Consider the following 12,615-nt stretch of genomic DNA (forward strand, 5'->3'; position numbering starts at 1 on the left):
GGAGACGGAGACGGCGCTGTGGGTCGCACCGGCACAAGTACAAGCACTTCACTGTAAAGACTCTTCTTCATCAGTTTAAGTGACTTTATTCAGACCTGAGACTCTCTAGACCAGGGGTGGGCAAACTTTTTGACACGTGGGCCACAAAGGGTTCTAAAATTCGATGGAAATGCCGGACCAGGAGCAGATGGATGGAGTTTTTTTATAATCCACCTCATAAAAAAAAAAAAGTAGAAAACATGTCACACGTTATTGAAATATCCCATAATTTTAAATCATCACAACAGGATTACAACAAAATATCTGTTTACCAAGTCCCACAGTTCGACGGAGTATAAGGCTCAGATTAAAAAAAAGAAAAAAAAAAAAGATGCTTGCGCTACGAGAATAAAGTAATATGTCGACATTAAAGTCATAATATTATGAGAATAAAGTTATAATTTTACAAGAATAACGTCGAAGTCAAAATAAAGTCGTAATATTATGAGAGTAAAGTTATAGTATTATGAGAATGAAGTTGTTATAAACTCAAAGTCAAAGTGAAAAATGCGGCAGAAGAACATTAATTCCTGTGTCATTCCTTCATTCGTTTTTTTAATATAAAACTAAAAATAAGAAAACGAAAAAACAACATATTTCTTCATTATTTGTGCCTCCAGACTGAACCAGGACTAAACCAGGTCCGGGACCAGACCGGGACTGAAACCAGGACTAGATCAGGACTGAAAACAGTTTAGTCCTGGTTCAGTCCTGGTTCAGTCCTGGTTTCAGTCCGTATGCGGCGCAATAGTCCCGCATCGCAAACCAGGGCTTAACCAGGACTAAACCAGGACTAAACCGTTTTCAGTCCTGGTCTGGTCCCGGTCTCAGTCCCAGTCTCAGTCCCGGTTTGGCCCCGGCCTCAGTCCTGGTCTTGTCCCGGTCTGGTCCTGGTCTCAATCCTGGTCTTATCTCTGGTTTGGTTCCGGACCTGGTTTAGTCCTGATTCAGTCCTGGTTCAGTCGAATGAACGAACGATACACGGATTCTTCTCCTTTACAAAATGCTCCAAATTCTCCAGAGCACCAGCCTATTCTCGTAATATTATAACTTTATTTTGACTATGACTTTATCGTTGTAAAATTACGACTTTATTCTTGTAAAATTACACCTTTATTCTCGTAATATTACGACTTTAATGTTGAAATGTTACGACTTTATTCTCGTAGCGCCAACATCATTTTTTTTTTTTTATCTGAGCCTTATACTCCGTCGTACCACGGTATTTACTATGTATTGAAATTACTTTCAAACACTTAAAATTCTTATTATTCTTATTATTCAAAGTCGGCGGGCCAGATTAAAAAGATTAAAGGGCCGTATATGGTCCCCGGGCCGTAGTTTGTCCACCCCTGCTCTCGACCCTGGAGCATAGACTGTATATAAACCGACTAATGCTCCAAAGAGGACGTGAGCGCGGGAGTGAAGTGGTTCCTTTGAGTTCTGGTTGCAATTCACTTTCTATTGAAAAATCTTCGCCCCTCGTTCTGTCGCTGCAGCTGCGAACTACGACATTTTGATCTTAAAATCCTTAAAATGTTCCTAAATTGAGATATGAACATTAATAACAAACCAGTCCGTGATCCTGAGGTCAGAACTGAACCAGAACTGAACAGGACTTTTCCGGAACAATTCCAGACTGTTGAGAAACGTTCTGAATCCAAGTCAGTTAAACGAGTGTTGATCTGTGCAGTGTTGAACGTACGTCAGGTTTCATTTTTACTCCAGATGCCCTCCCTTTATCCAGTCTATGGGTGTGTAGTTGATTGTAATTATTACTTTTGTGACGTGTGAAGTGCCTCAAACTGTAATATTTATAAAGATTTTTTTTTTTTTTCCGCAGAGCTCCGCCCACTTCTGCTCCTGGAGCTCAAATGTCTGTTCAGTTTTTCATGGACTTTTACGAAACCCCAAATTAGAATAAAAATACAATGTTGAATACGTAAAAATGTGTTTGTAAGTTTGAAGTAGAAGCTCTAATTTGTAGATTCCCTGTTGATATTTTGCAGCTGGTGTCACCAACGTGGGGCTGTGATGCTAACTGTAGGCACTACTCTGTCAGACGCTCGGTTACACTTTAATCTGACCAAGACCGGTCTTGAGACCGCTTTTTTACGGGCTTGGTCTTGTTTCTGACTCAAGGTCTGAAGCTCGACTAGTGCGATTTCATTACAGCTGGTAAATGTGCAGAGGCTCAATATCACCGCAAAACCAGTGAGATAATGTAACTGTAAATGTTATGGACTTGAAAAAAACCCACTTGATTCAAAGTGGTTTTGTGTAAAGTGCCAGTGGAAGTGGGAGTAAAGAAGAGGTTCTCAAACTGTGGGTCAGGGTCCAATAAAGGGGCACAAGAGTGTTTCAGTGCAGCACAGTTTGCTTGGCCTATTTTAAACTTAAATGAACATTAATCAGAACAATTGGAGATAGTTTAATTAAAACATTGATATATTTGTGCCAAAATAACTGTAAAATACAAATAAATGTAGGAAATGCGATGTGGTCTTGGTCTTGTCTCGGTCTTGACCTTTAAAAGTCTTGGTCTTGTCTCGACTTTTAAAAGTCTCAGTCTTGTTTTGGTCTCGACTTTTAAAAGTCTTGGTCTTGTCTCCGTCTCGACTTTTAAAAATCTCGGTCTTGTCTCGACTTTTAAAAGTCTTGGTCTTGTCTTGGTCTCGACTTTTAAAGTCTTGGTTTTGTTTCAGTCTCGACTTTTCAAAAAGTCTCGGTCTTGTCTCAGGTTTTGACCTTTAAAAGTCGCGGTCTTGTCTCGACTTTTAAAAGTCTTAGTCTTGTCTCGACTTTTAAAAGTCTTGGTCTTGTCTCGGTTTCAACTTTTAAAAGTCTTGGTCTTGTCTCGGTCTCGACCTTTAAAAGTCTTGGCCTTGTCTTGGTCTCGACCTTTAAAAGTCTTGGTCTTGTCTCGGTCTCGACCTTTAAAAGTCTTGGTCTTGTCTCGGTCTCGATCTTTAAAAGTCTTGGTCTTGTCTCGGTCTCGATCCTCAGAGGTCTTGGTCTTGTTCTGGTCTCTGGACCCTGTGGTCTTGGACTGGTCTTGGTCTTGATTAGTGCTGAACATTCCACTATAGACAGACATGTAGAACACCCCATCGTGATCTCACTGCAAAGTCTGAATAGTTTAACCTGAGCTGGGGACAGGTCCAGATTCTGTGGTCTAAATTTCTTCACTGTAACAAAACCTCAGGACTGGTCATGTGAGGAAATCCTGCGCTGTGATTGGTCGGTTCAGACCCAGAGACTGAATAAAAACACAACATAAAAACTTGACTCTATCGACTTTTGTGCTTAAATCGTTTTATTTTCTGCAGAAGTTACTTTTAATGCAGTTTCACAACACACCAGCAGAGGGCGGTGTGTCCTGAGTTTACAGATCACCTGCTCGTTACTTTAGAAATGATAAAATCTGGTAGAGTTACGGCAAGATCTGGTACTTAAAGGATCTGTATTATGCAAAATGGAGTTTGTGAGTTTTTAGCCGAGTTACCTCATTAAAAACAGACCTGGAGTTGTGTTCCTTTATTAAAGTGATCTTTTATTTTTAGTGGAGTGAAGTCTTCAAAAGGGATTTCACTAAATTACTCGAGGAGCTTAATAAAGTGGAAGTTCATCGGTGGACCTCTTCTTAACATCAATCTAAACTGGTTTGAGTGGGGAGTTAAAGAAGTTATTTTTGTTAGGAAAGACAATCCAACAACACTCTTGGATTTTTTATTTTTTTTGCGGGTTGAAAAAACTTTGCGTCCACACGTGTCGGATCAATAAATATTCACGTCCAGTCGACAACGGAGCAGTGAGTAAAAACGGCGTAATACATCTGCCACACCTGTATGTGGCGCTGTTCACAATGATAATAATATTTGATAATGCACATCTCATCACAGTTTTTTGTTTTTTTTAAGTATTAAGTAACTTCAGACGTACAAGACACAAGTTGGGCAATAACAAAAAAAAAAAAAGATAACCTTCACAGTTTTTTTTTTTTTTAAGTATTAAGTAACTTAAAATGTACAAGACACAAGTTGGGCAATAACAAAAAAAAAAAAAAAAAAAAAAGATAACCTTCACAGTTTTTTTTTTTTTTTTTTTTTTACTTGAAGGTAATTTCGCTGATTGTAGATGTGTCCGAGAAATATGTTTTTGTTTTTAGCCATAAGATTTGGATGAGAATTATAAGAATAACTTGGTGTCAAAATTACGGAAACCGAGAGGGGTCGCAACAAACGCAAATGCGACAACACAACAAAAAGCCACAACAAACCAAAAAAAGCCACAACGGAAATGACCGTGTGTTACGACCCAGCTCGTTTGGGTGAAGGAAGTAACAAAATAAAACCAAGATGTAAAATGGAATAAATTAAGTAATGTTTAATTAACAGGAATGTAAAAGGTAATTAACAAAACACTAAAAATATACAGAAAACAACCTATAACTAAGAACAGAACAACAGAATAAACAGAGTTTTTGCCAGAAAACGGGTCACGCAGGCTTATACAAAAAACGAGTGGTAAAACTTAGGGACACACACTAAACTAAAACACAAGTTCCAAATTAAACCACAATAAACCCACAAACAGAATCGAGTGACAAAATCAAAAAAGGCACAAAACAGAACTAGACTAACACACAAAACAAAAACCAAAATGGCAAACTGGCCACCAAAGCCAGCAGCCCTGAACAGGTGCTGCAATCTCCTTAAATAGGGGGAGGTGGCTGCAGGTGAAGTGGGCGTCCGACTTGCTCCCCACCAATCACTGACCAGGACTCCTGCAGCAGGAATCAAGAGAACTTCTGCAAGAAAATATTACAACTAAGGCTGGGCCGTAACACCGTGTGACTCTATTTTAATGCAAACGCCGCAGCAAATCACAAACAACACAACACAAATGCAAGCGCCGCAACACATTAAAAAGCCACAACACATCAAAAAGCCACAACACATCAAAAAGCCACAACACAGTTAAAAGCCACAACGCATCAAAAAGCCACAACGCTCAAAAAGCCAAACAAACATTAAAAACACCACAACATTAAAAAGCCACAACACATCAAAAAGCCACAACGCATCAAAAAGCCACAACACATTAAAAAGCCACAACACATTTAAAAAAAAGCAAACCAAAAAGCCAAAACACATTAAAAAGCCATAACACATTAAAAAGCCATAACACATTAAAAAGCCACAAGGCATCAAAAAGCCACAACGGAAGTGACCGCGGGACTCTATTTTCCGACGGACCGATCAAGCAAGTGAAGAAGAAGAACTACAACATGAAACGAATAATGATAAAACAATAAATTACTTTTACTTACGTTTCCAACTTCTCCGTTCCTTTACTTTTCACATCCGATAATGCAGCAGGAATTTACCATTATCGGGGATAAATACGCGAGGTTACGCACTGTGTTTGACGCTACCGTGTTTCTTGCCTCCGACCAAAATATTTCCCAGCAGCAACGCAGGCTTTTAATAACAATGACGTCAGATGAAACTCGCCTATATGGGCACCTGGGCTGGCAACCATTTTGTGTGCTGTGGTCCAAAACAAGAAAAATATCTGATGAAGGCTTTTTTTTGCCGAAACGTTATTTTGTTAATAAAAAAGCCTTTGGACATCGGCCAACCAAGTGCGCTATGCATTTTTTCACACTTGTCTGGCTGCTCCTTTCATTTGCACCTATACAAGAATTTTGGTGTGCTTTTTCTGTTTCTTTTAGTTTCAGAATCTGAAACACGACCAAACAAAAGGGGTGGAGCCTAGGGATGTAACAGTAATCGAAATATCGTGATATCGTATCGTCAAAGTTCTCACAATAACATCGTGGACCATCACAATATATGGAATTACAAGTCTCTTTGCTTAAATGAAGAGTTATGATGCAGCAAAAGTAAAAAAAAAGACAGAGGGAACTACATAGACCATGATCCTTTGCTCCATTTCAGTGCAGACGACAAAAAGAAATAACAGTTTTAAGTCTTAGTTCTTTGGATTAAGTTTTGTCAAGGCATTTTAAGAGGAAAAAGTGGCATATTCACAGTTTTGTTCCCCTCCACAAAATATTGCAATAAATAATATATATATATATATAATATATATAAATATCTTATATATATATATATATATATATATCTTATATATATCTTATAATATATAATGAATATGTGAGATGTATATCGTGAAAATATCATACGGTGAGATTTGGATATTGTTACATCATGAGCCTCTTCATCATATCACTATAAATATCGTACCGTGAGGTTCATACCGCGACGATATCGTATCATTACACTTGGATATCGTTACACCCTGAGTGGAGGTGTGTGTGCATTTTTTACAGATCATTTGGTTACACACAGGTTGTTTTATTGATGATTTTTCTGTGTTGCTTTCAGTTGATGGTTTAGTCCAGGAGTGTCAAACTCATTTTGGTCCGGGGTCGTATCCAACCAACTTTGATCCCAAAGGGGCCGGATCAGAAAACTCATGTCATATAAACCCCAAAAATAACAATAAGTTCAAATATTTGTGCAAACACAAATCTTTTCTACAGAAATCTTTTTTAAGTGATGAACTGTTTCTTTAACTAAATATTTTAATATTATGAACAACCCGAAACTTTAAGAAAAATGTAATTTCAACACAATGTTTTAACATGAACTTGTTTGCAAATACGAATAAGTCAATTTTTCTTGTAAAATCCTGCACTCGGCTCCACTTTTCTCATGTTGGACATTTTTCTGATGAGGGTGTCACGGTCAACAGTCAAAACGATCGTCCTTTAAGAGCGTTTGGAAAGAGACAAGTCTTCATTTGTGCTGCTCTGGTGGGAGGGGCCACGTACAGAGACGCTGGAGACGCTGCTGTGATAAACACCACAGAAAATTAACAAGATTTTAAATTTGTGGTGTTACCTGCCAAGGGACTACAGATGGAAATTAACATTCTTTCTATAATCTGGTATATTTACACTGCAGTGTAGATGTTAATATGCACTGTCCCTATTAAATAAATAAATAAATACAAAAATAAATACAAATTAGAGATGCATTAGGCAACTTTTTGGTTGGGGGTCCGTCACCTGCTTGTTTTTATGTGTGGCAGCACGAGGGGTTAACACAGGGGAATGTTCAATTTTATAATAAATTGTTGCAACAATAAAATCAAATCTAAATATAAGGCACACAGGTGAGCATATCAATGAGAGGGAGAGAGCCAGGTTCCATCATTTACACAATCTTTATTTTTTCTCCTATTTTAAGAGACAGTTGTAAGATGTTTAAAAGTAGCTGCATTCATAAAAATTGGCAAAACAGTAAAACATGACAGTGGAAGAAACAGGTACAAAATGGTGAAAATAGCGAAACCCCACAACCAAAAACAAAACAAAACTAAAACAAAACTAGAGTAAAACAAAACAACGCAAAACAGCAAAAAAAAACAAAACAAAAACAAAAACAAAAAAAACAACAACAAATAAACAAAAAAACAAAAAAAACAAAAAAACAAAACAACAGCACTGAAACAAAACAAAAGTAAAGCAAATCAGCAGAGGCGGAGTGCTCACATCGCTGCAGGCCACCGCTGACACCTAAAAAGTTAATTTTTGGGAATTAAAATCTGAGCCTGCAGTACAAGATTCTGGGCTAAACACATACCGTGGTTGGAAGTGACAGTGCGCAATCCCAGGCTGAATCAAAGGAAACTTTACACAGAATTACTGCATCCAGACGTGGTCCAAACAACGTGGACACGCTATAAACAGCACAGTTTAGGAAGGCTGCTTGGCACAGGTAGCACTTTGTAGTAGGACTTGTTTACCTGCCGCCGCGGTTTAGGGGACACGGCGGCGCACCGCCAAGCGCAGTGGCGAGGGACTCACTCGGCTCACCCGTGGAGCTAAGGAGAGACACCGGTAAGAATATTAGCGTGGATGAATGAGTGGAGGAGTACCGGGCGAGCCTCACCTGTTGGCAGAGATGAAAGCGCGCCCCAGGTGCTCCGTCATTCAGAGGAGCGAGGGACCGATGCGGGGCAGAGCAGCGGCCGAGCAGCGGCACTAAAGAAGATGTGATTGTAAATTTGGATGTAACGTGCATGGGAGCTTGCGAATGGAAGTTTACCTGAGCTGAAGGACAGAGCGGCCACCAGGAGAGGCCCGGAAGAGCGTGTGAGCAAAAGTGAAAAGACTGAGAAGGGAGCTCTTAAATAGTCCACCAGCGCAGCGCCACGGAACGACAGGTAAGAACAGCTGCAGCCTAGACCAGGGGTGTCCAAACTTTTTTCATCAAGGGCCACATATTTAAACACAGACGAAGCAGAGGGCCGATTGAGGGCCGTAGACTGGAGCTCAGTACAGTGAATAAATGAAATATGTGCATGTTTAAACACATTACAATTAACCATCAGTCTTTATTCCTGCTAAGATTCTTAAAACCAAACATTAAATATTAAATATGAGCTTTATCAAGGTAGATTTTCAAAAAAAAACTTGCAGTAAAAAGTTCATTTTTCATTGATGCAAGGCAATTTGGGCCAATTCACCTGGAAGCCTGAGGGCCAAGAAAAATTTGTCTGAGGGCCGCATTTGGCCCCCGGCCATAGTTTGGACATGCCTGGCCTAGAGCCTCAAAGCCGGTCTTGCCACATATGTATATGTCATTGCTCTGCCTGGAATGTTCCAGAGTGTGACATTACACAGCTCAATTACAGATGGTTTTATAGCTCTGAAATACCTAGAAAAACAGGCTTTGTGACTGTGAGCGGAGTCGCCTCTCCACAGATCTGACCTCTAACTTGGTCTGGTTTGGTTTCCACGACAAAGCAATAACATCTTCATGGAGAAAAGCATTTGATGGATCCTCCACCAGAAAAATTACACAATGCACATGTACATTTATGTAAATAAAACACTGTCCAGCTCCAAACTGTGTCTCTGTACTTGTGTCTCTGTGTGTTTGATTCTGTTTAAGACAAAACAGATCTGTAGAAAACTAAAGACTGTTTTTGTATTCTTTTACAGAATTAGATCAATTAAATTACATTATACATACTTATACATTTCATGAGAAGGTACCATAAGATAAATATGCATATTCAGCATGATTTGTTCAAATTTCATCAACATGAAAAAGTGACGTTCATGTTGAGAAAAATATGTGTAGAGGAGTTCGAAAAAAGTTTCAAAGACTAAACATAATTTTATTGCATGCAACCGCTTTCCATAACTTTTTTACGCAAATCCAGCGACCTTTTTTTTTCAGTGTATGTTCTCTAATTACTCTATGACCTCTTATCTAGTTTCTTAGTTATATATGACCAGTGTCCTGGTTTTATAGATATAATCTAAAGCATAGATATATATTGTGAACACAAGGATGTGCAGCTCACATCCTGTTAGAGTTGCCCACAAAAATCCATTTATAAAAGTCTTAGTTTCTTTAAAACAGAGGAAGAACATAGTCATACTTTCAATTCCATTTATGTAAACATACTTTACCAGATACCACATGTAATAAATAATTATTAATTTATTAATAATCATTGCATTCATGATATAGAGCCATTCAAGATACTCAGAGAGCTTTACACTTCATTATTCGTTCACTCAACACTCAGTGATGGTGGTACTATAGTAGCCACAACTGCCCTGGGGCAGACTGGCGGGAAGCGAGGCTGCCAATCTGCGCCATCGGCCCCTCCCACCAACACCATCACTCATACACACACCACTTTCATAGAATCAGAATCAGAATTTATTTGTCATTTCAGTATAAAAAAAATACACAGAAATGAAATACTGCACTGAGGTCCAGGTCAGCAGCAGCATAGATAATAATGAGAAGAAATAGTTAAAATATTGTATGTCAGATACAGCCTTAAAAAAAATAAATAAAAATAAAACAGCCCCCACCCGCCCTCGTTTTCTAAAGTCCTTTCCAAGTCAGTGCTGACCTGATTAAAACATGCAGGTTTCACATCGCCCACAATCAAGTGACCTTTGTAAGATTTAAACATGCTTTGACATTGTTGTCAAATTTGTTTTTGCTATTTGAGCAACCCCAACCATTTTTTTAAATGTATATATATACTGTCAATCAGACAAAAATCTACATTTCTCTCCAGTTGACAAAATACATTTTTATTTTGAAAGGTTTAGAAGCTCATAAAATAATACAATGGAAAAGTAAGTGTGTGTGTGTGTGAGTATATGTGTGAGTGTGTGTGTGACCAGATGTGAAACCTGAATGACACCACTGTCATTCTTGTTCCACGCCCAAGGACACACATTTATAAGCAAACAAAAACAAATACAAACAAAAGAGTGCATCCTATGGCGATGGTACAAAAACGTCTTGAAGTGCTCCCTGTGGAACCTCTTGAGCCTTTTATACTGCCATGACATCCAGGAGATGGGGGCGCTAAGGAAGTCCGGCTTGGGCGCGGGCATGTAAAAGTGCCCGTGTCCCCACGGAAGTACTGGGACTGGTGGAGCGGGCCTCCGTGCTGGGACTGGTGGAGCGGGCCTCCGTGCTGGGACTGGTGGAGCGGGCCTCCGTGCTGGGACTGGTGGAGCGGGCCTCCGTGCTGGGACTGGTGGAGCAGGCCTCGGCCTTGTTGGGTAAGAGAACCTGTGTCCCCATGGCAGAGCTGTGGCTGCTGGAGCAGAGCTCCATCCTGCCGTGGGCCCAGAGGAAGAAGAGGAAGATAAGCTTTGCTCTCTTGATCCAGATGAAGAACACATCCCAGACAGTTTTGACAGACAGTTTTTCCTGAAACTCGAAAAGGACACTTTGGATTTTTTGGACTCCATGGTGGCACTGTGATACAAGCAAGATGAGCTAGTCTCCAGAATGTGTCATAACAGTTTGGTGACACACTTATAAACTCTGAGTGACGTCCGACTGCACGATAAAGAAGAGATCAAAGCAGTACAGAAGGATGAGATGGAATGAAAAGCTTTGGATATGGAAGGACCATGCCTGTCTCTGATTGGTTAATGACCAGTTCTATCGCTATGGGCAACCTTTGCTAGAAGACAGGAGAGAGATTCCAAAAGTTGTTTATATTTTAAAATATATCACTCATTTTATTTCACAAATAAATGGAAAATTACACATCTTTGTCTGCATAATTGCACATCCCTTGCTGTTTTAATTTGAAAGGTTTCTTTTACTAAAAATATACAAACCCCATGGAAATGCAGGAAGTGACGTGTCTCTGTGCCCTGGACCTGACATGAGCTGTTTCCATGACTGACACCAGGAAAGTCATGGGGCCAATGCAAGTTTTTTGGTTTTGAGGCAATAAGGATATTTTTTATTTACTTACAGACTTGATATTTTCCTCTTTCATAGTTAAGACCCTAAATTAAGCATTTTTTATGTCCAGAAAGTTGTTTATACATGTTTGCTGTGTTTTTCTGGTCCTGTAGCTTTTATTACAGCCACATGCCACAACTGCAGCATTCAGATTGTGAAATAACAGGTTGTACTGAAAAAACAGTGGTCCCTTATTTATCGCGGGGGTTATGTTCTAAAAATAACCCACAACAGGCGAAATCCACAAATTAGTTAGCTTTATTTTTTTACAATTATTCTATCTGTTTTAAGGCTGTAAAACCCCTCACCACACACTTTATACACTTTTGTCAGACAGAACAGTTAACCCTTTTTTACATCCTTCTTAAAACTCATCACTGCTGTGGTCCTTATGTTATTTTCCTTCTTCTTTATGTAACAAACCGAAGATTCATTTATTCCGTAATGCGATACAGTTGCGCAACTTCTACCTTCCTTCAGCGTGTCCAGAAGTCCAACTTTTTGTGCGACGGTTTGCATCTTCCTCTGCCTTTTGGGTGTGACCACAGGAGCTTTTGTTTCGCCAACATTGTGGGTTTTGTCGGGGAGAAAACTTCCAAAAATACAGCACTTTAGAATCTGCTAGAGATCCAACATTTATGTAAATTTGGCAGATGAACGCATTCTGTACTGTACAGGAGACACGGCACGGCAGGAGATTGATTGACAATGGTCTACAGCCCCTTAACCAATCAGGACGCAGGGGGAGGAACACAATGCACGTTCATATGCTTTAAAAAGAACATTCAAAATTGCACAAAAAAACGAAAGGTGAGCCGCGATATAGTGAGAAACAACTGCATAACACTTCATTACGGGGAGTTTTAATAGCAAAGTTAAGAAAAAAAATCCAGGCGAGGACAAATGTACTAAAATACTCAGGTCCTGAAGGGTTTTCTGTAGTCATGAGCGAATGGAGCCTCGTGAAGCACTGACACCTCAGTCGCAATATTGTCTCAAATGGTTGGACGTGTCTGAGGCCTCGGAGAAACACTGACCTCTAGTGGACAAATTTAACCATTGGCACAATGCAGGTGTCTCAGCATCGATGAAGTATTGTTAGTGTAAGACAATACTTGTGTGCAGAGCAAACACTGTACCTAACAACAACAATAATAATGATGATGATATTGTTAGGTGTGTTCTATCAAAAATGACTAGACTCAATCAATTTAAATTACAAAAATGTATTCCCCTG

The sequence above is a fragment of the Boleophthalmus pectinirostris genome, unplaced genomic scaffold (assembly GCF_026225935.1).
Source record: "Boleophthalmus pectinirostris isolate CB_2022bp ecotype Guang Dong unplaced genomic scaffold, ASM2622593v1 HiC_scaffold_22, whole genome shotgun sequence".
NCBI classification, from domain to species: domain Eukaryota; kingdom Metazoa; phylum Chordata; class Actinopteri; order Gobiiformes; family Gobiidae; genus Boleophthalmus; species Boleophthalmus pectinirostris.